At 39.1% G+C, this 23249-nt stretch overlaps 1 long non-coding RNA gene across 1 annotated transcript; it reads left to right on the top strand.

Annotated features, from left to right (window-relative positions):
- The first annotated feature begins 597 nt into the window (after positions 1–597).
- Positions 598–2151, top strand: LOC143418574 (uncharacterized). The gene is made up of 2 exons (XR_013098575.1): positions 598–1050; positions 1887–2151. It is a non-coding gene; the product is annotated as an uncharacterized LOC143418574 (long non-coding RNA).
- The last annotated feature ends 21098 nt before the right edge of the window (positions 2152–23249 follow it).

Below are 23249 nucleotides of genomic sequence, written 5' to 3' on the forward strand. Positions count from 1 at the left end.
TGGTGGCTCTATGTCAATGTATGTGGAAGTAGTAAGAGTTTAAAAATGAGTAAGTTGAATGAGAATTTGAAGGGTCTCCCCATTGAAATACATGGGAAATTTTTGTTGAATAAAGTTGAATAAAATTAAAAATATAAATGTTAAAAATGAGAAAATTAGAAGCAGTCATGTCCAAAATAATAGGAATCTAACGATGTTTGAATGGTTTTTCTAAGTTGAACGGTTTTGAAGGAGTAGGCTTTGAAAAAACGTACGGAAAAATAAAATATAATAATAATAATAACTAGAAAGTGCATTTTCTGAAGAAACTGCAGTGTGAATGCTTGAATCTGAATGTATGCACTGAAATGAATTAATTGCTGAATTTTGAGTTAAAAATATTGAATGAGATTTAAAAAAAACAACAAAAAAAAAACGAATTTAACCTGAAAACAAAGGTGCTGAACTGCTAAAAGCTGAAGGTTACACAGAAGAAGAAGTTGGAAAAAAGCTGAAAATGTTTTAATTGTAAATTAGAAAAACCTAAGAAATGAGAAAAGAACATATACGGTGTGTTCACACCGAACGCGATGGACGCGAATAGAGCGTCAGGTTTACATGTAAAGTCAATGGAAAGGCGCGATGACGCGCGATTGCGGGTCCCGCGAAAATTCGGAAGCAGATTTGCGTCGCGAAAACGCCAAAACGCGTGAAACGCGCGTCAGTGTAGCGCGTCTGGCGCGTTTGACTCGCGAATAAAACCACGCGCGTGAGTTTTTGTGTTGCATTTTGTGCATACGCGCGTTTCGCGTCTACCGCTCGAGTTGGAAAAATCTGAACTCCAGCGTCAAATCGCGCCGCGACAACCAATCAGGAGCCTGGTGACATGGCTGTTACCTAGGTCAAAGGGGCAGATCCAGCCAAAGCCTTTCATACTTCAATGGAGGGGAAGGCTAATCAATGCGGTAGCAAACAACCCGGAGCCGTACAACACCAGCTGCTTTCAGTACCGAGACAGGAATAAAAAGGACCGAGCTTGGAGGAAGATATGTGAAGAGATCGGGCAACCTGGTAAGTTCATTCATTTCTCTTTTGAAAGTTTTCACTGACCCGGGGAAGCCGCACAAAAGCTAGCAAGCCACCGCTATTTTCCCACTGACGTACAAATACCGTTCTGCTTTTATGCATGTTGTCATTTAGGAATATATTTTATTGTTTATTAATAAACAGCACACAGTGGTCCCGCTGTTCATCCGTCACTGCTTTGCTTTTTCGCTGATTTTTTATTGCACAGTACAGCATTGCATTCTGCAGCCTGATTGACAAATCTCCTGCGCTTGCCAAATTTATCACGTTTGGTTTTGATAACCGTCGCGTCCAATAGAAAAAACAGCACAAAAACACCCATAACTATGAGCCTCATTCGGAAATAGACACCTGCACCGTGAGGGAAAAAGGCGCACGAAAGTGGCGGGCAGATGAAGACAAACCGCGGCATAATAATACTTTTACGTTTTGCAATCTACAAAGGTTTGCACTTTGAGAATCAATTGTGAGAACTGTGACCAGGGGCTAGTTATTCTGAGAACCCCTGCAATAAATGAGGGACCACTGTCTACTCTACGATTATTATATCCAACCTGTTAACATTTAATACTGTATTGATAGAACCAACTGATTCTGCAGCAGAGCATCCCCAGTCCCTGAGCTCCTGCTGCTGCACCCACAGATATGTACAGCAAGCACTGATACCTTTTTAGTCGGTGGGATTGCCTGTGATCACCTTTACTAAATATCTACAACCAATCTGATTATATCCTGTTATTGTTTTTTTTTTTTTTTTCAATGTTGAAATTAAAATCTAGTAGCAGCCTTCTCATTTCTTTGTGTTTTGTGCTGTTTTACAGGCCCACAGAGGAGGACGGCTCCGAGGCAGATGAGGGACGGGTCCCAGGACGGTCCATCGGCGGTGGAGCTGGCCACCCTGGAGTCCCTGAAGAGGCCACACCAGTCTCCAATGGAGCATTTCCTCCTCAGCCTTGTTCCTGCTCTGGAGAGCAGCTGGTCCTTTTTATTCCTGTCTCTCTGTAAATTCTTATATTTTATATATTTATGTTTAATGTTTTTCTGTTTGAGACTTTTAATATTATTTCAAATAAATGTTTATAATGACTAATGTCTCAGTTCTACTACACAGCAAATGTTGGCACACGACTTGACACATGTAGAATTTATTTCATATTATACTAATGACAAAATATACTGATACAGTGGGATGCAAAAGTTTGGGCAACCTTGTTAATAGACATTATTTTCCTGTATAAATCGTTGGTTGTTACAATAAAAAATGTCAGTTAAATATCATACAGGAGACACACACAGTGATATTTGAGAAGTGAAAAGAAGTTTACTGGATTTACAGAAAGTGTGCAATAATTGTTTAAACAAAATCAAGCAGGTGCATACATTTGGGCACCACAAAAAAGAAATGAAATAAATATTTAGTGTATATCAATGTGTGTGTCTCCTATATGATATATGGGGTGCCTTTGTCTGGATGTGCTTCCCATCCAGAGCTGCACAGCACAGAGGAAAGTTCCAGCGCTCCTGGAATCCCTCTGTGATGGACCGCCAGTCTCCAGGTGAAGGCACAGCCATGAAGTCGTCCACTAGACAGTCCCAGATGGACGTCGCTGCCTGGGGGGTGATCTGGCTCACCGTGGACACACCGACTCTGAAACTGAACGCGATGGTCCTGAAGGAGTCCCCGGTGACAAGGAACCTGGACAAAATTGTTCAAAATCAGTATTATGTGTACTGCAGTTACAAAATACATTATTCAAATTCCAAAATACTTTTGTGATGTCAGATATAAATCACAAAACTTAAATCTTACATAAAACATTTTGTAATTATAAGGATAATTACAAAATGTATATTAGATAATATCTAAAACAGTTGTGTTTTGTTTTAACTTTAACATATCATAATTTGATTGGTAGCAACTTTTGCCACTACAGTGAGCCAATCACTCATAATTCCTAAACATGTCAATCAGGTAGGAATGAAGTAAGACATTAATAGAAATAAAGAGTTGTGTGTTGACATGTAGCCCTTTCCTTGCTTAAATCATTAATATTTTTGAAAAATTAATCTGTGATAAGACAGCTTATCAAGATAGAACCATGTAACTAAAGATGAACCAAACTGTTCACAGTTTTATCTAACTCAGTTTTAATAAAGGCTGTGACCCCTGCTATAGAGTCTGACAGCTGCAGGGATTATATACAAATATTCAACTATCCCAGAATTAAACCAGGTCTAAATAAAAAGGAGTGAGTATCACTACAAAGGTTAACTCAGTGGTCCTAATGCTACAGTTTGATATCAGCAAACACCGAGCGCATACATTGATGTGACACCACAGCCATGCTATCATGCAAACACTGATAACAGCATAAATCGAATTAAATCGGGACTTGATGAGAGCTTCTGAGTATCACTAGAAATATTATAAAGAGTCGTCTCTGTACCACAGTTTGCTTTCAGTAAACACCGACAGCATTCACTGTTAGCATAGCACATCCATGTTAGCAGTGTATAACTGGATGGATTAGCATATTAGCACAGGTATCAATAAAGGACTACCGTATTAAATACTTTTACTAACCTCAGGCAGACGGACAGGCGCTCTGCAGGTGGGATTGAGCGCCTGTAGTCGGTGTCTAGGCGGGCGATGCTGGGACCGACGAGGGAAAGCAGGTCCTCAAACTGGCCGAGTGAATGACGGTGATAGCGCTGGAATCGGCCGTCATCCAGGCGCAGCTCCTGGAGCAAGTGGTGAAACTCACCAAACTGCTCATGCCTCTGGAGGACCTGATGGACCCAGGTACGGCAAGGATGTCCTTTACGCCGCTACTCTGCTCTCCACAGTACATAGAGAAGGGAGACTCTCTCTTCAAGCGCTAGCTCGATAGCTGCCATCTTGCAAAGATACCGGTCTGGCACAACTCCCTCCCACATTCCTCCCACATTTCCGGTTCACGCGTGTCAAAATATCATATTTTGACGCGCGATGGATTTTTCTTGGACACGCGTTGAGACGCGAATGTACACGCGTCAAATTAGGGGCGTTTGGGGCGTTTTATTCGCGTCCATCGCGTTCGGTGTGAACACACCGTTAGAGTCAGAAAACATCTGAAAGAATATTAAAAGGTCATATTCTTTGAATCACTGAATGACTAAAATGTGATCCCTCCACTTGGATCCACACAGTTTAAAAAGTTTACATCTCTGAGCTTTGAAAGACAAGATGTTGGAAAGAGAACAACGATGGCGACGTTTTGAGGGTAAAATGATGGCTGTAACACTGTGGAGACAGCAGCAGTTGAAAGAGAAGTGTTTCAGATGAATCTTGGCAGAGTGAGAGAGAGAGCTCGTTAAGCAGGCAGGTGTGAGCCTGGTTGCTATAGTGACCGCACCCAATGGCTCCATACACACGGACACAGACATGCACCTCACTTTTGCTGCTTAAAATGAACAGAAAAGTCAGGCCGAAACAAATCGTTCCCATATGAAAAGTACAAGTCGTATTGACGAAATTCTTTCACCGTGAGCGACAGCAATGTCTAGTCTACTGAATTCTCAGTTTTCATGCCTGTGGAGTTTATTATATGGACGTGGTGACAGTGGAAAGACACCATGCTCTTCTGATTTTCAAAAGAACCTTCTGAGCCATTTTAACATTAGAGTCTATGGACGAGTTGGAGGGAGGAGGCTGTGCATTGGTGACATTTATGAAAGAACCATAACACCTAGGACAATAGTAAACACATTGGATAAAAGAGGACAGCGATGGCTACGTTTTGAGGGTAAAATGGTGGCTGTAGAGCAAACGCTGTGGACACAGCAGCAGTTTTAAAAAATATTTTAAGATTAATTTTTTTGCTCCTCTCACTCTAGCAGTTGAGCTCTCTCACTCTAGCCCCAACATTCCGTCCCATACACACCCATTATAAACTCTGAAACGGGTGAAAAAACATCATGAAACTTAAACTGGAACTGAAGAAAAAGTATAATAGATATTGAAAAGATAAATACAAGTTGAATAGTTGAATGTCTTGTCTTCGTTTTAAAGTTTGAATGGTGGCTCTATGTCAATGTATGTGGAAGTAGTAAGAGTTTAAAAATGAGTAAGTTGAATGAGGATTTGAAGGGTCTCCCCATTGAAATACATTATAAATTTTTGTTGAATAAAGTTGAATAAAATTAAAAATATAAATGTTAGAAATGAGAAAAATAGAAGCAGTGTTGTCCAAAAGAATAGGAATCTAACGGTGTTTGAATGGTTTTTCTAAGTTGAACGGTTTTGAAGGAGTAGGATTACAAAAAACGTACGGAATAGATAAAATATAATAATAATAATAAAGATTAGAAGAACAATACTGTGAATGCTTTTCAAGCATTCACACTAATAATAATAAAGATTAGAAGAACAATACTGTGAATGCTTTTCAAGCATTCACACTAAATAGAATAATAATAAAGATTAGAATAACAATACTGTGAATGCTTTTCAAGCATTCACACTAAATAGAATAATAATAAAGATTCGAATAACAATACTGTGAATGCTTTTCAAGCATTCACACTAATAATAACTAGAAAGTGCATTTTCTGAAGAAACTGCAGTGTGAATGCTTGAATCTGAATGTATGCATTGAAATGAAATAATTACTGAATTTAAGTTAAAAATTTTGAATGAGATTAAAAAAAAAACCCCGAATTTAACCTGAAAACAAAAGTGCTGAACTGCTAAAAGCTGAAGGTTACACAGAAGAAGAAGTTGGAAAAAAGCTGAAAATGTTTTAATTGTAAATTAGAAAAACCTAAGAAATGAGAAAAGAACATTTAGAGTCAGAAAACATCTGAAAGAATATTAAAAGGTCATATTCTTTGAATCACTGAATGACTAAAATGTGATCCCTCCACTTGGATCCACACAGTTTAAAAAGTTTAAATGTCTGAGCTTTGAAAGACAAGATGTTGGAAAGAGAACAACGATGGCGACGTTTTGAGGGTAAAATGATGGCTTTAACACTGTGGACACAGCAGCAGTTGAAAGAGAAGTGCTTAAGATGAATCTTGGCAGAGTGGCAGGCAGAGCTCGTTAAGCAGGCAGGTGTGAGCCTGGTTGCTATAGTGACCGCACCCAATGGCTCCATACACACGACACAGACATGCACCTCACTTTTGCTGCTTAAAATGAACAGAAAAGTCAGGCCGAAACAAATCGTTCCCAAATGAAAAGTACATGTCGTACTGACAAAATTCTTTCACCGTGAGCGACAGCCATGTCTAGTCTACCTAATTCTCAGTTTTCATGCCTGTGGAGCTTATTATATGGACGTGGTGACAGTGGAAAGACACCATGCTCTTCTGATTTTCAAACGAACCTTCTGAGCCATTTTAACATTAGAGTCTATGGAAGAGTTGAAGGGAGGAGGCTGTGCATTGGTGACATTTATGAAAGAACCATAACACCTAGGACAATAGTAAACACATTGGATGAAAGAGGACAGCCATGGCTACGTTTTGAGGGTAAAATCATACCTGTAGAGCAAACGCTGCGGACACAGCAGCAGTTTTAAAAAAGATTTTAAGATTAATTTTTTTGCTCCTCTCACTCTAGCAGTTGAGCTGCCTCACTCTAGCCCCAACATTCCGTCCCATACACACCCATTATAAACTCTGAAACGGGTGAAAAAACATCATGAAACTTAAACTGGAACTGAAGAAAATGTATAATAGATATTGAAAAGATAAATACAAGTTGAATAGTTGAATGTCTTGTCTTCGTTTTAAAGTTTGAATGGTGGCTCTATGTGAACGTATGTTGAAGTAGTAAGAGTTTAAAAATGAGTAAGTTGAATGAGAATTTGAAGGGTCTCCCCATTGAAATACATGGGAAATTTTTGTTGAATAAAGTTGAATAAAATTAAAAATATAAATGTTAAAAATGAGAAAAATACAAGCAATCATGTCCAAAATAATAGGAATCTAATGGTGTTTGAATGGTTTTTCTAAGTTGAACGGTTTTGAAGGAGTAGGCTTTCAAAAAACGTACGGAATAGATAAAATATAATAATAAAGATTAGAAGAACAATACTGTGAATGCTTTTCAAGCATTCACACTAATAATAATAATAAAGATTAGAAGAACAATACTGTGAATGCTTTTCAAGCATTCACACTAATAAAGATTAGAAGAACAATACTGTGAATGCTTTTCAAGCATTCACACTAACTAGAAAGTGCATTTTCTGAAGAAACTGCAGTGTGAATGCTTGAATCTGAATGTATGCACTGAAATGAATTAATTGCTGAATTTTGAGTTAAAAATATTGAATGAGATTAAAAAAAAACAAAAAAAAACCCGAATTTAACCTGAAAACAAAGGTGCTGAACTGCTAAAAGCTGAAGGTTACACAGAAGGAGGAGTTGGAAAAAAACTGAAAATGTTTTAAATGTAAATTAGAAAACCCTAAGAAATGAGAAAAGAACATTTAGAGTCAGAAAACATCTGAATGAATATTAAAAGGTCATATTCTTTGAATCACTGAATGAGTCAAATGTGATCCCTCCACTTTGATCCACACAGTTTAAAAAGTTTAAATGCCTGAGCTTTGAAAGATACGGTGTTGGAAAGAGAACAATAATGGCGACAATTTGAGGGTAAAATGATGGCTGTAACACTGTGGACACAGCAGCAGTTGAAAGAGAAGTGCTTAAGATGAATCTTGGTACAGTGGCAGGCAGAGCTCGTTAAGCAGGCAGGTGTGAGCCTGGTTGCTATAGTGACCGCACCCAATGGCTCCATACACACGTACACAGACATGCGCCTCACTTTTGCTGCTTAAAATGAACAGAAAAGTCAGGCCGAAACAAATCGCTCCCAAATGAAAAGTAAAAGTCGTATTGACAAAATTCTTTCACCGTGAGCGACAGCAATGTCTAGTCTACCTAATTCTCAGTTTTCATGCCTGTGGAGCTTATTATATGGACGTGGTGACAGTGGAAAGACACCATGCTCTTCTGATTTTCAAACGAACCTTCTGAGCCATTTTAACATTAGAGTCTATGGAAGAGTTGGAGGGAGGAGGCTGTGCATTGGTGACATTTATGAAAGAACCATAACACCTAGTACAATAGTAAACACATTGGATGAAAGAGGACAGCGATGGCTACGTTTTGAGGGTAAAATCATACCTGTAGAGCAAACGCTGCGGACACAGCAGCAGTTTTAAAAAAGATTTTAAGATTAATTTTTTTGCTCCTCTCACTCTAGCAGTTGAGCTGCCTCACTCTAGCCCCAACATTCCGTCCCATACACACCCATTATAAACTCTGAAACGGGTGAAAAAACATCATGAAACTTAAACTGGAACTGAAGAAAAAGTATAATAGATATTGAAAAGATAAATACAAGTTGAATAGTTGAATGTCTTGTCTTCGTTTTAAAGTTTGAATGGTGGCTCTATGTCAATGTATGTGGAAGTAGTAAGAGTTTAAAAATGAATAAGTTGAATGAGAATTTGAAGGGTCTCCCCATTGAAATACATGGGAAATTTTGGGAAATTTTTGTTGAATAAAGTTGAATAAAATTAAAAATATAAATGTTAAAAATATGAAAAATAGAAGCAGTGTTGTCCAAAAGAATAGGAATCTAACGGTGTTTGAATGGTTTTTCTAAGTTGAACGGTTTTGAAGGAGTAGGATTACAAAAAACGTACGGAATAGATAAAATATAATAACTAGAAAGTGCATTTTCTGAAGAAACTGCAGTGTGAATGCTTGAATCTGAATGTATGCACTGAAATGAATTAATTGCTGAATTTTGAGTTAAAAATATTGAATGAGATAAAAAAAACAAAACAAAAAAAAATGAATTTAACCTGAAAACAAAGGTGCTGAACTGCTAAAAGCTGGACGTTACACAGAAGAAGAAGTTGGAAAAAAACTGAAAATGTTTTAAATGTAAATTAGAAAACCCTAAGAAATGAGAAAAGAACATTTAGTCAGAAAACATCTGAAAGAATATTAAAAGGTCATATTCTTTGAATCACTGAATGACTAAAATGTGATCCCTCCACTTGGACCCACACAGTTTAAAAAGTTTACATCTCTGAGCTTTGAAAGACAAGATGTTGGAAAAAGAACAACGATGGCGACGTTTTGAGGGTAAAATGATGGCTGTGACACTGTGGACACAGCAGCAGTTGAAAGAGAAGTGTTTAAGATGAATCTTGGCACAGTGGCAGGCAGAGCTCGTTAAGCAGGCAGGTGTGAGCCTGGTTGCTATAGTGACCGCACCCAATGGCTCCATACACACGACACAGACATGCACCTCACTTTTGCTGCTTAAAATGAACAGAAAAGTCAGGCCGAAACAAATCGTTCCCATATGAAAAGTACAAGTCGTATTGACGAAATTCTTTCACCGTGAGCGACAGCAGCTTCTAGTCTACTGAATTCTCAGTTTTCATGCCTGTGGAGTTTATTATATGGACGTGGTGACAGTGTAAAGACACCATGCTCTTCTGATTTTCAAACGAACCTTCTGAGCCATTTTAACATTAGAGTCTATGGAAGAGTTGGAGGGAGGAGGCTGTGCATTGGTGACATTTACGAAAGAACCATAACACCTAGGACAATAGTAAACACATTGGATGAAAGAGGACAGCGATGGCTACGTTTTGAGGGTAAAATCATACCTGTAGAGCAAACGCTGCGGACACAGCAGCAGTTTTAAAAAAGATTTTAAGATTAATTTTTTTGCTCCTCTCACTCTAGCAGTTGAGCTGCCTCACTCTAGCCCCAACATTCCGTCCCATACACACCCATTATAAACTCTGAAACGGGTGAAAAAACATCATGAAACTTAAACTGGAACTGAAGAAAAAGTATAATAGATATTGAAAAGATAAATACAAGTTGAATAGTTGAATGTCTTGTCTTCGTTTTAAAGTTTGAATGGTGGCTCTATGTCAATGTATGTGGAAGTAGATACAGTTTAAAGAGGAGGAATTTGAATGAGAATTTGAAGGGTCTCCCCATTGAAATACATTATAAATTTTTGTTAAATAAAGTTGAATAAAATTAAAAATATAAATGTTAAAAATGAGAAAAATAGAAGCAGTGTTGTCCAAAAGAATAGGAATCTAACGGTGTTTGAATGGTTTTTCTAAGTTGAACGGTTTTGAAGGAGATAGATTACAAAAAACGTACGGAATCCATAATAATAAAATATAATAAAATAGAATAAAGATTAGAAGAACAATACTGTGAATGCTTTTCAAGCATTCACACTAATAATAATAATAATAAAGATTCGAATAACAATACTGTGAATGCTTTTCAAGCATTCACACTAATAAAATAGAATAAAGATTCGAAGAACAATACTGTGAATGCTTTTCAAGCATTCACACTAATAATAATAAAGATTACAACAACAATACTGTGAATGCTTTTCAAGCATTCACACTAATAAGCCTGGATTATTAGGTGCTAAAGGCAGGTAAATTTGGCAATCGTCTGCGTAGCAGTGGAAGGATATCTCATGTTTTCTAAGAATTGAGTACAATGAAAAAAAGAAGAGAACCAAGGACTGAGCCCTGAGGAACCCCATGAGAAAGGGGGCTGAGTTGGACAAAAAAATGTCAATATTAACACTGAACTTTCTGTCACTCAAACAGGAATGAAGCCAATCCAGTGCTGCACCTTTAATGCCAACCCAGTTTTCCAAACAAGAGATAAGAATACTGTAGTCCACAGTATCAAACACTGCAGTGAGATCTAAAAACACAAGATCCACAGAGCTTCCAGAATCATTAGCTGTAACAATGTCATTAACAACCTGTAGGGGTGCAGTTTCAGTGGAATGTAAATGTTTAAAACCTGAATGAAAAACCACCACAATAACATCAGTATCCAAAAATGTAATAGATTGTGTAAAAACTATTTTCTCCAATAACTTTGAAAGAAATAGGAGTTTTGAGATCGGTCTAAAATTTGAGCAAACTGAGGGAATTATTGAAAAATTATTGTAAAACCTAAAAGTTTAAACTATCTTTAAGCCATGGCAGTTGCTTTATGGGAATGCTTAGAGAAGACTACAGGTAGACCCTGAATAGGGACCTGGGGTTGAAGCTTACCAACATTTCATTAACCTGCTGGTTACCACTCATTATGTGAACTTGTGATTAATGAGTTAAGTTTTAATACCCTGGTTACTTATTTTCTCTTCAGTTATTAAAATACATCCATACTGCGGATAAGGCCAATAGCTGGGATAATGATACTGTATTTGTATGTGCAGGTGCAGGTGCACTCTCAATGAATCTCAGTGAGTCAGCAGATTTAACAAAGACACCCTGTAATGATATACACTTATCTGCACCCTGACATTAAAGGAAAGTAAGGATGTTCCAAACTGATTCATAGGATCGCAATCATGGCTAATTCAGGCATTTTGATTAATAGTTCTGGCTGCGCTGTCAAAAACACCCCACTGTGCTCCATTATAACTCTGTCCACACAGTGCAGTGTGTGAGCGACACGCTGTAAAAGTATATCAAAGCAGCAGTCAACTTTGGTTCATGACTTGACAGTGTGTTTTGTTCATGCTGAGTGTCTCCTGTTCAGATGTTCTTCCAACAGATGTGCACTGACAGTCTTGGTAGCTAATACAGACACTCTGTGACACCGTAAAGAAAGTAGGAAGTATTAGTATTGGAAGCAGTCATTTCTCAGACCACTAGTTTTTGAGTAGTAAGTTTGAGTTTCTAATAAGATAATGAGGTTACACAGACCAGAAATTAATTAGAAATTATTTACAGATGGGAAAATAATTATTTGATTCCCTGCTGAATTTGTTAGTTTGCTCTCTCACAATGAAATGAAGAGTCTCTAGTTTTATGGTAGTAATTTAATAGAAAGAGACAGAATATTAGCAAAAAAAAATCCAGAAAAAATATACTACATTAAAAATACATTAAAAGTTATACATTGATTTGCATGCCATGGAGAGAAATAAGTATTTGATCCCAATGGAAAACATGACGTAGTACAGTACATGACCTGGTCCACTGGCCCCTCAATGTGGTAAAGTCATTCTGTATCCAGAAAAACAGCTCCAAAGCATAATTTTTACACCTCCACGGGGATGTTTTTTGGGGGCCATTCCTCCAAAACACAGTGGTTTGAGTTGATGCCAAAGTGATGAACTTTGGGGGTTCATCTGACCACTGCACTTTCTCCCAAGACTTTTGCAAAACATTTAGACGGCTAACTTAAAACTGACGTGTACATGTTCCTTCTTGAGCATTGGCAATTAAAGATTTCAATTCATTATACGAGATCAATCCGAAAAGTAAGGTCTCCAAATCTGTGAGGACGTAGAGAAACTGTTTGTACGGCTGTTGGCCACACTGTTGTGATTGGTGTTTCCCCTACTCCCAAACAAGCCTGCACAGCTTCACTGATATGCTCAATCTTGGCTTGGCAGCCCTATGAAAATGGAGCTCCCGTTGAACACTATCGACAAGAGCAAAGTTCACGCAATTATTCGATTTTTGAACGCAAAACGTTTAAAACCGGTTTTCATTCATCGCCAATTGACAGTGCATGGACAGTCGTGCGTAGATGTCAAAAACGCTCGCGAGTGGTGTAGAGAGTTTACAGCCGGTTGTGCTGAAGTTCAGGATAAACAAACAGCAACAGGTTGATTGCTCAACGCTTCCTGAAGGACATGGGGGCAAGCTGGTAAGACATGGGCATTCGAAAACAGCATCTACAAAAATGCATTATGTAGAAAAGAAATAATTCTTCAACCTTTAAAATATTATAGAAAATAAATGGGTGTTTGTATTTCTAAACACATAGGAGACCTTATTTTTTGGATTGCCCTCGTAGCATAGTGTGCTATAGATAGCGCTCTTGGTGAGTTGTCACCTTCTGCTGTAGCCCACTGTGTAGGTCTGCAATCTACAAACCCTGATGTCCTTTGACAGCTCTGTGTTCTTACTCATGGTGGTGGAGAGGCTGAATGGGAGTAAGTAATTCTGTGCTTTATATAGAGTTCAGATCAGGAGTGTTTGTAATCGATCGATTGATTGTAATCTGTAGGTCACATGGGCACACAGCCAATCTGTGGGAGAAATCTGCTTTGGTTGTACAGGATCAAATATTAATTTGATTCAGTGACATGCAAATTAATTTATAACTTTCATGTAATGCATTCTTTCTGGATTTTGAGTTTAGATGCTGTCGCTCGCTATTAAAATGAAACTACCATAAGAATTAGAGACTGTTCATTTCTTTGAAAGTGAGCAAACTTACAAATCCAGCAAGGGATCAAGTAATTATTTTCCCCACTTTAAAGTTATTTAATTTTTAATAAGAAATGTTAGAAAGGAAAGCTCAGTTATTCCAGTGCTAAAGGAAATGTCTCACCTAGAGCAATCGACACATAAAGCTTTTGTATTTGATTTTCATTTAGTCTCATAATCTTTTTGGGAATGTCATCCATCCATGTAACTTCTAAGTTTGCATGGTTTCACATGATATTAGGGCCTCATCCCATATTTGCATATTTTAACATAAACTTTATGTTGTGCTTTCCAGGAGAAGCCAGGTTTTTGGCTAATGTAGTCAAATTGTGAACACTGTGAACATCTAGATTAGGGACGTCAATTAGACATTAAGACAGTTTATACTATGGATCACATACTTTGTCTTAAATGGGTTGGACCAGCGTCACTACATGATAAATGTGTAAAATTACAGAAGACATTCTAGTAGCTCTTTGCCGATAGTATCCTGTAATATAAATATAACATTTAAAGTTTTGTTAATTCTCAGAAGATTTTTTTTCTTTTTAGATGTGGACCCACTGTAAAAAACAAACAAACCTCTTTCCCTGGTGGGCCAACGCACTTTTAGGTGGGTTGAAGGGCAGCCGTGCACCAACCCTACAAGCCCTGACAGCAGCCCTTTCATTTATTCTCATTGTCGACACTGTATTTCCCAATTAAATCTCTTAACACAACCAAGCCCACCTCTGCTCTGCGTTCACGCAGCTTGCTGAAAAGAGTTTAGTTTGGATGAAGTGGCAAAAAGGTGGAGCTCAAGAGACAGAAAAAAAGAAACTTGACATAGATGCAATAAAATGTGTCAAAATAACCAACATATTAGCTGTCAGTGATGCTGCTGCTGCACCATCAACTGTAGTACCAGCAACAACTAGTAACAAACCCTCACAGTCACAGGAGGCTGCTAATGCTAGCACCAGATGTGGAGAAGGGAGGAAGGAGGGACAGCAATCCCAACAACAGAGTGAGGAAGGTGAAACTGATGTGTTAAAAAAATAAATGGAGGGACATAATTAGGAAGGGAGAGATTCAAGGATTCAAGTAAAATGAATGGCTATTTTGAATATGAGACACTACTGACAGATAAAGTCCATCCATCCTCTGCTTACCCTCGTCAGGGAGAATATCCCAGCTACCATAGGGTGAGAGGCAGGATAGACCCTGGGCAGGTCGCCAGTCCTGGTGGAATCAAACTCAGGTCCTTCTTACTGTGAGGCAACAGTGCTAATCACCACACCTCCATGCTGCTGAGAGATAAAGTGCAGCACTTAACTGTAACATGCTGCAGTGCAACTGAGAAGACGCACAACTTAATCTCTATCTGTGCCAAGTTATGTCATCAGTTTCAGGGTCAACAGCCATCAAAGCTCCTTTTGATTATATTACAAGATGAGGCACTTTTGACAGCTCATTTGGCTCCATCCCCTTATATGACTCCACACAATCCAGTCCATCCTGTACTGGCACTGATGGTTGGTGCCACGTAGGTGTAAATCATGAAGTCAATGCAAAACAATATCTAACACACATGCCAGCACTCATGGTAGATTTCACACAGCAAAAGTTGCACAGTGATGGTCTAAAACTGAAGCAAATGAAGTGAAACTGTGAGATGCAGAGATGTGAATGTAAGCTTTGTTAAAATGTCGCACTGAACTTTGTAACTCTGATTAGGAACATAGTACATGCAGGTCTGCGCGGATCTCTCATGAAACGTTCCAAACACAGACACATTCAGATTTTTTAGTTGAGGCAGAACATTTTTAAAGATATTTAAATGTGCAGTCCTCGTGTTTGGTAAAAGCAGTTGTTTGCTTTTATGATAATCAGATATACAGTGTGCCTGTTTGACAAAGAAGCTAACAGTCCTGGCTGTGCTAGCAAGTCTCACTGTGTATACTGTTGGTTAATTTTTGGAGCATTTTAATGGAATTACCAACAAAAATTACATTACTGCTTAGTTTGTGATGCAGCTGGTCTAAGAAGTGTGCACTATGTTAGTGAGTAGGGTTAGAGTTAGGGGACTACTGGGATTGGTGAGCAGTCATTCTGTTTATACTTCTTTAATATCTGCTGCCTGGGGCACATGTGTAGTTGGTGCATTGTACTGTAGTTTCAACAGATGTCTCTGTGCACTCATCAGAAATTTTGCAAGCACACTGATGTTTACATAGACCCGTGTGCTCACTGAAGACAAAACCTCTGTTACTGGGTCCAGTCTTCTGGAGATGGAAACGATTGTTTTTAGTGTCGTGGTCCTGGGTACCGAGTATTTTGAGTTTCTGTTCTGGACTTGTTCTTTGGAAATTTGAGATAATTTATGTTCTAGTTATGCATTAGTTTTCTGTATTTCCTGGTCCTTTTTTTGTTATTTGTATTTCTTTTTCTTCATTTCATCTTTCATTGAGGGCGATCGTGGCTCAAGAGTTGGCAGTTTGTCTTGTAATCGGAAGGTTGCCGGTTCGAGCCCCGGCTCCGACAGTCTTAATCGTTGAAGTGTCTTGTCCTTGGGCGAGACACTTCACTCGTTGCCTACTGGTGGTGGTCAGAGGGCCCGGTAGCGCCAGTGTCCGGCAGCCTCGCCTCTGTCAGTGCGCCCCAGGGTGGCTGTGGCTACAATGTAGCTGCCATCACCTGTGTGTGAATGGGTGAATGACTGAATGCAGTGTAAAGTGTTTTGGGGTCCTTAGGGACTGAGTAAAGCGCTATACAAGTACAGGCCATTACCATTTCATTTTTGTTTTTCTATATTAGTTCCCTTTCATGCCCAGTCGCTCCCAGTCTCCTCTTCATGTCCTGTCATCAGTGTCTTCCCACTTGCGTCTCCAGGTCTGTGTTCTGAAAGGGTTCCCTGTCTTTTCTAGTTAATACATTTCCAGTTCTGGTTCCCATGTCAGTCATGTCTGTCAGTCTATCTTCAGCCCGTGTCGTAGTCTGGGTCTCATTGTGTGTTACTTTCTGTTTGATTTTAATAGTCATCTGTCTCATGTATGTGTGATGTTCAGTTTTTCCCATCTTGTCATCTCAAAGGGTTAAAAGCTTTTCTATTTGGATGCTCCAAAAAGATGAAAAATCAATAAAAATGGGTAGACATTTACCCAAATGAAACCCCTGGTGGTGACATGGTGGATATCAAGAGGGTAAACATAGTCTTCTTTTCCTGTTTTCCAGTGAAACATCTAAAATATTATACGTGTGCGTGTCCCCATGCTGAGCTGAGGTTGTGTATACTGCAAAACATTTGTGACATCTAAAGTGTGTGAAAGCCAAACAAGTTCTATATGGAGACTTAAAACATATGTTTGACACATCTCGAGGCTGGACTTGGTGTCTTCTTGTTGCCAGTAATTCAGCATCTGAATTTTATATTTTTTTTATAAATAATACAAAACCAGGTAATTAAATGTTTGTTGTGATAAAAAACATGAAATTTTTACTCAAAGCACAGTATTTGAATGTGACTTCCAGTATATCAGGAGGGGATCTTTCATGTCTCCTTTTATGTTTTTGTGTCGCTGCTGGATGATTACAGGTGTAAACTGCAACCTTGAAAAGAGGCTTGTTCTGCTTTCTGCTTTCAGCGAGGGTTTTTCTTTTCTTTTTGTATTCTTTTTAGACACCATTATGCAATTTTGTTAATGGTTTCAGAGCTCAATAACATCTTGAGTGGGCATTTACTATTTTGCAAACTCAAACATTTGGTTTTGTCACCTATTCTAAAAAGCATGCGCTATTGTGTGTGGCCAAACACCGGAACAATGGAGAGAAACTGTACTCTCCTGAATGACTGCCTTCAGCTGTCGGCAACAGCACAAAGCTTTGATTATTATTATTTTATAATGTTTTTGAACCATATAGGCTTAACTTCCAGCTGCAGCTTCTACAGTACCGTTGTGCGCGGTGCACAGCTGTGCACAGCTGTGCAGGAGCTTCAAAAGTTTTTCTCCTTTCATGGAGAAACATGTAGTGTTTGGTTTAAGTTGGCCTTTGTTCTTGTTCTGTGCTAAAATGCAACAAAACATCAGTTAACGCCTTTTTTAAAAAGGGGCCCACCACACCAGTTTGCCTGTCTGTCAGCTTCTTACACAACTTCGGGTTCCTGTCACACCAGAGAGATTACATTCCACGTTATTAAAGCCAGTTTTGGCAGCAGGCGTTAGGCCCACAGGAGAGTGGACCAAGCCCACCTGGTGCCCTATTCTCCCTACATAAACAGATATTTTTTTTAAGCATTAGACAAATTGGCCCCTCATCCAGGACTCGGGAGTTTTCCCAGACAGCATGGCTCCTAAGATCACTCAGGCAATCAAACCCCTTTGCAAAGGTAAGGTGGTAATTTGTGGAAGGTAGTGCAGTTTTATGTTGTAATCAAGCATTTCCCTGCTAAGCAGCTTCACATGTATTTATGCATTACTGTACCTTACGATATAAAACGCTACGAGGGGACTGTTGTTGTGGTTTGGTGCTATATAAATAAAACTAAATTGAACTGAACGATATCTCAAATGGAAATATATTCTTTACTTCAATACATATTGTGGTTAATTTTCTAATTAAAAGTTTTCAACAGGGAGGGGGGCTCAACTGATGTTCCTCAACTCTAAACAGTCTGTAGTACAAAACACAACACGAGCTTTCATTGTAAGCATGAGGCCAGAGCATGATCCTGGAGCCGTTCCAGATCTCCCTTGACAAATATAAGGCCCTTCGGTACGCCACCGAAGCTGTTTATATACATAAACTACCTGAAAGAGAACAAAAAATGAGCAAAGGGCACACGCTCACAAAAAAAAAGAAAATTCAAGAAATACTACGACGGACTGAAAACCAGTTTCTTAAGTAGCAGTGTGCTATAGCAGCCCAGTCATTTAATTCATTCACAAACAATAAAGTTGACACGCCTGGCTGAAAGACGCTGCGTGACAGGAAGATTTCATTCGGATATATTTTAAAACAACTCTCAGCTGCTTGCATTGTTGTGATGTGATTGCAGCCCGTCCTCCACAAAAGAAAAGCAGGAGATTGAGACTTGTGAGCAACTTAATTCATGAAAATTTAAAAAGCTATTACATTTAGTTTCATTGAAATTCATTATCCTGTGAACATTACATCGACGGCAAAAGTAAATCCACTGACTGTGAACAGGTTTCGTAATCTAAAAAACATTGTGGTTCCTGAATAATTATCATGAATAACAACACTTCAAAGACATCTGCTTTTTTTGTGTCCACAGCTCACACCCTGTGCATGTGTTTGCACCAAATGCTATGCACTAACAAGTGCAAACATGACGTGTTGTGCCACCTTTGCAGGTCTAAAAAAATGCCACCTGTAGGATCAGAGAGATGTTTGCACAGTTTGTGCACACTCACACGTTATTAAGAGGCCTAAATATGCAGCGCATGCACATTAAACAACTATAAACCTAGTTGGTGACTGGATATGCAATCCCAACCATGGGACACTGCATAAAATGTAAATAAAACAGAAATGCAAACACATAACTCATACATCCATATTTTATCCACACAAGTAGAATGAAAAAATATCAAAAGCTCTTAGATATATGATATAAACATATCAAAAAATTTAATGTGGGAAAGTTGAGACAGAGCCATGTTTACCCCTGTGTAGCATCCCCTCTTCCTTTAACTGATATCCATTCATTTCTGGGAAAGGAGGAGTCCGGTTTGTGCATTATAGCATTCGAGTTGCTCAACAGTCAAAGGAGCCTTAACGATTTCATAGAATACGCCAAATTTATACTGATGACTCACTCCCTTCACATCACTTAAAACACAAACTCTGTGTGATTCTGATGCTGTCTCCAGGAAAAGTTAACAGTCCTGAGTGAGTTTGTTAATTTTAGCCAGGTTAGCTAAGTGTGTCAGTTGTCCTGATCTGAGCAGAGACAGGGTTTCCTGCTGTGGCTGCAGGGTCAGTAGCAGGAAATATGAACTGGGCAGGGAGCTACTTTTGACAAGAAGGCACTCGGCTCAAGTCACTTTGCAATTCTATTTAAAAAAACAAAACACTATGCCTATTTGCAACCATATATACATCGTACACTCAGAGAGAACTCTAGCCACAGTTAGAAATGTGCAAATATATCCGTCTTAGTTTGCAGACGAAGAGACAAACAGGAGAGACATTTTGTCTGTGAAGAAGTGGATCGGTGAACTTACCACACACTCGGACAGCTCACTGTGAGCACACAATATCCTCAAAACATTTTCCTTGAGAAGCACAAGCCAATGAGTGACCTCTTTTTATTTTGAAGAGACACGAGGGATACTTCCCAAATTCTGACCTGAACAGGCCAACCCGCTTGGTGTCCTCTTCAGCCATGCTGGTTACTATTCAGTTCAATTCAGTTTTATTTATACAGCGCCAAATCACAACATCTGTCGCCTCAAGATGCTTTTTGTACAATTTCTACAAACCCAACAATCATATGACCCCCTATGAGCAAGCACTTTGGCGACAGTGGGAAGGAAAAACTCCCTTTGAACAGGAAGAAACCTCCAACAGAACCAGGCTCAGGGCGGGGCGGGGCCATCTGCCACGATTGGTTGGGTTGAGAGAAGGAGGACATGCTGTCTTTATCCTGATTGCTGCACATGCACTAAACTACTGTGAATCGAAAAATTAAACCACACTCGCATTGCAATAAAAATTTTGCCAATATAGGTATTTAAGCTCTTCATTACCAAACTGAATTAGGGTAAGTTATTACGGTGGCCCCTAGACACAAAGCACGTACAAACTCGAAAACACTTGCAAACTCGAAAACACATGCAAACTCCAAAACACTTGCAAACTCCAAAACACTTGCAAAATCCAAAACACTTGCAAACTCCAAAACACATGCAAACTCCAAAACACATGCAAATTCCAAAACACATGCAAACTCCAAAACACATGCAAATTCCAAAACACATGCAAACTCCAAAACACATGCAAACTCCAAAACACTTGCAAACTCCAAAACACATGCAAACTCCAAAACACTTGCAAACTCCAAAACACATGCAAACTCCAAAACACTTGCAAACTCCAAAACACATGCAAACTCCAAAACACATGCAAATTCCAAAACACATGCAAATTCCAAAACACAACGGAAGTGCTCCAGGACGCTAGGGGCAGTGTTGAGCTTTTGTTACCTAGTAACTACACAAGCCAGGAAGTGCCAATGACCGGATTTGGACTGTATCTGTCACTACCCGATCCGTACCGGAAACCCAATCGGTACCCCGCATACGCAAATCTTACGTCACTTCCTCTCTTTGCCAACATTGCGACATTCAATATATTTGAATGATACGGTTAGCGCCCAGTTACCTCCAAGCATTTCTCAACAGCTCTGCCTCCTTTTCGACTGCCCGGGACATTTAAACAATGGATAATCCGTATACAAAGAAATTCATGCTTTTCTCCTCAACAGAGAGTGTCCCCCGATTGAGCAACAGTGCCATAAAATAAGAAGAATGGCGCCTAATTACAGAGTTAATAATGCAGACTTTGTAATATCTCACGTGTAGATTCATCAGCCAGATGAAGTGTTTACTGACAATTGACAGTGATAGCGGACATCATCATCACTATTCCAACAATCCTCTCCTCACAGACAAGCATAAACACACTCGACTATCGCTAAATCAGATTTAACACACGTTTGTAATGACGATAATTCAGTTTATAATAGGGTTTATTCGCTCGGTCAGCAGGTGGCGGTATCCTCGTACACTGGGGAGTAAACTGCCATTAAACGAACAGAAGAAAAAGAAAACATCTGCACATGCGCGGTACGGATCGGGTAGACCCGATTTGTACGGTCAGACTTTACACATGCGCAGTAAAGATCGGAGAGTCCTGATCCGTAACTTTCTTTTTATTTTTCGTTTTTGTCTACATTGTACTGAAATGCTTCATTATTGAAAACATTTTAAGATATACTTGTTATTCTTAACATCTTAACAGATACTCTGACCCATAACTATCGTAAAACGCTACGACCGGAAGTAGAAACCTTTCGCGCATGCGGGGTACCGATCGGGTTTCTGGGACGGATCGGGTAGTGACAGTATCCCAATTCAGGGTCTGCAGCCTTAAAGGCCGCATTTTAAGGCCGATTATGTCACAGCGACACGATGAAGGCTGTCCCAATTCAAAGGCTGCTCGAAATGCGGCCCTCAAATGCGTCCTTAATTTCCCTGAATTTTAAGGATGGGTCAGTGTAGCCTTCATGGCCCAACATATCCCAGATTTCATAGCACGGCGGTGGTGTGGATAATTTTGCTGAAAAAAATGGCGGAAGCAGAGCCGCCGAAGAGTAAACTTTCAGAAGTAAGTACTGAATATTATGTCACTTATTTATGCGCGAATGTTTTTATAATGAAGAACATTAAAGCATTACTGTTGGCCACATGTCGGGAAAGTTATGTGATATTAGCGATGTTTGTACTAACTTGGTTTTAAAGCCTTTACTTCAAAATATACGCCGTTCAATAGTTGACTTTAATCTTACAGAGAATGTGATGATTTTATGGATTAAAGTCAGTCATATATCCACAAACACAACAAGCTGAAAGTCAGTGATGCTGCTCGGTTTGCAGTCCTGAATATCACGGCACAAGCAGGATTCACTGCACTGTTAATGTTAGCTATGTTATATTGCTGCCTCTGTTCGGTGGTGTCGAGCCAAACGAGCTGACGGTTCACTCGTTAAGCTGAAAGAAAGATGCTTTAATCAAGGGGGTCACACATGTGTCCACTGCACCATCTGGGAACTCTTCTTGTTTCGTAATAACACAAACACTAAATCCTCCTTCTCTTGAGCTGTTTTGTAGCAGTGTGTACACCTGAGACTGTCACCTGTCTCTGTCCTACACTCTCTCTCTTTTTCTGATTGTGGAATAAAAGTATGAACATGTGTTTATAAGTTACACTTGTGTTTGAATCCTGCAGCTTATCACACATTTGATTTCCATGTGTGACAACTGCAAGTGTCCAGAGTGAGGACAGACTGAGGGACACACTGCTGCACATCATCTGTGAGGCTTTGCACCCCTGATGATCCACCAGGACAAACTCAGCAGTGTGTGAGGAAGAGGAGGAGGAAGAGCCAGCAGCAGCTGACAGATGGAGAGAATAGACAGACTGTTCCCTGTTTGTGAAGGACTGCTAGGAAAGTTTAACATAACTGTCTGTGCTGAATCAGTCTTATTAGGTAATGTTCAAATAATTTTATCATCCCAGTGTTTTCAGTGTGGGAGAAAGTACTCAGGGCCTTCAAGTTACACACTATGAAAGGCAGCAACAAGTTTAATATTCAGAAACCTAAAGTATGTATCAGCAGCAGAATGGAGCTAAAAATAAATGTTTGTTTCAGTTCTATGAAGCTTTGAGTATTTTGGATTAGTAGTACTGCTGTGTTTGTTGCATCATATTGCTGTAATTGCTTATATGCTTTATATATTCTGAGGTAAGTTGATCTATAGTGTTACATCCTATTCTATAAGGATGTTATGTGTTTGTTTACTTTTTGCCCAGTTTGACCCATTTAGCAGAAGCCAGCCTGTTTAAGGCTCTGATATCTATTCTGTATGACTTAAAGCAGTTATGACATGGTCTGATTTTCTCACCCAATAAAGGAATATTTCATATATCAGTCTACTCTTCATTTTATCAGTAACAGTTATCACAGCTTGTACATTTTCTTTTTATAAATATATGTAAGAAATGAGCCAAATTTAGTAATGCCAACATACTGAAGGAACAACATTTGTCTCTTATACAGTATATGATACACCTATATATGCACTGTCAAAGATA

This window comes from Maylandia zebra, linkage group LG5, assembly GCF_041146795.1.
Source record: "Maylandia zebra isolate NMK-2024a linkage group LG5, Mzebra_GT3a, whole genome shotgun sequence".
Lineage (NCBI taxonomy): Eukaryota > Metazoa > Chordata > Actinopteri > Cichliformes > Cichlidae > Maylandia > Maylandia zebra.